The following is a 1,711-nucleotide window of genomic DNA, read 5'->3' on the forward strand; positions in this document are numbered from 1 at the left end:
ACCGCGGGCGTGACAGACGTCCCTTGCCGATCCCGTCCACCGAATAGTCCCGATCGCGGACGACGGTGACCGACGAGTTCGACTTAAATGCCGAACGATAGACGATAATACATGAGCACAACACAGCAGGGTCGGGCGAGATATTATAAGAAAAGCAGGAAAAAGTACCTTCTAGAAGGCAACAATATATTATAGGGATGGACAATATAACACTTTATAATATATAATAATATATCATACATAGTTCAATGGGGTGGACGAATCGCTGCTCGCGCATCGGCTGCATTTTATAAATAGGTTTTTTATTTTCCCTGATTTTCATATCAACTGTAGACTGCATATATCATAAATATAATGCCATCAAATATAAATGGTGGGAATATTTTAATATTAAGAAATGTCAGGCCAATGAACCAAAATGTGTGGAGGCGACAATATTATTTGCTATATAAAATATAACATTGCCGCACGCGCAGCCAATAGAGGCTGGTTTATGCTGAGTGTTTTCAGTGCGTGTGCATTTCGTATATAATGATCGTGCTAGTGAAACGACGGTGGAAATACGGGCTAAGTATTATAAGTGTATTTTATGTTTTTGTACTACTTCAAATTATTATTAAAAGTGTTTCCGCAACCTTTTAAAAAATTATCTTTTGTTTCACTGTTTTAGTAATCACCCAACTCTTCCGTACTCCTCCAATCCGATCTTTAACCGGTTAATTTATGCTCGTTGATGTTTGATAGTCTGAACAGTAAGATACCGATATCGACTTCTCGAGAGCCAAACAGTAGTAAGCTGTTAATTTATGGTATTTTGGTAACTCAAGTGTCGATTGTGGTATACTAGCTATACCCGAAAGGTTGGGTACGACAATATAATTGTTCATTAAATGGTGCTGCCGCCTGCCTACGATTCACTTACCTAATTTAATCGTCACCTCTGTAATATATGATTGGTATTGGTATTACTGCATAAAAAATAAAATAAAATTTATTGTTCAATGCATTCCATCATCATTATACTATATAATATGTACAAAAAATGAAATTTAACTTTTTTAAATACTAATAATTACTAATGGGTAGGTCGTAGGTGATATTATACAGGGTGTCTCGGGAGGATTTACCCTTTGCGATATCTCACGAAATAATGGAGATATCAAAATGCTGGTTTTATAATAAGATTTACAGGGATAAGAATTACAATTATTTCATTTTTAAATTTATTTTAATGTTTTTGTAAAAAATTTAAAAAAATATATTATATTTTTTTATATAATTATTTCTAAAAAATTAAAGATAGCCATTTTCTAAAGTTTATTTTTCTGGTATATATAGGATTTTTTGTTAATTGTTATAAATGTTATGATAATTATTTATTTCTTGATATAAGGATTCAACGCAACCGTTTATAAGCTTTGTTTATGTTTGAATTTGATTTTCTGTTATATTTATGATGTATGTATTGCATCTCAAAAAATAAATACATATTACATATTATTATTATTAATACAGCAAATAAAGTGAACAATATAGTAGGTACTTCTTCCTTAATTTTTTCAGGGTAATATTTATTTCTGTCCAATATATGTACGATGATATGCGAGAACACGTCCCTCGTACTTTTAAGGACGAACACCAAAATATTTAATTTTCGAGTGGTATTTATTAGATAACAAATGATTATCAAACAATTTGTTGTGTGGTATAC

This window comes from Diuraphis noxia, unplaced genomic scaffold, assembly GCF_037042655.1.
Source record: "Diuraphis noxia isolate RWA-SAM2 unplaced genomic scaffold, SU_Dnox_SAM2 contig0001, whole genome shotgun sequence".
Lineage (NCBI taxonomy): Eukaryota > Metazoa > Arthropoda > Insecta > Hemiptera > Aphididae > Diuraphis > Diuraphis noxia.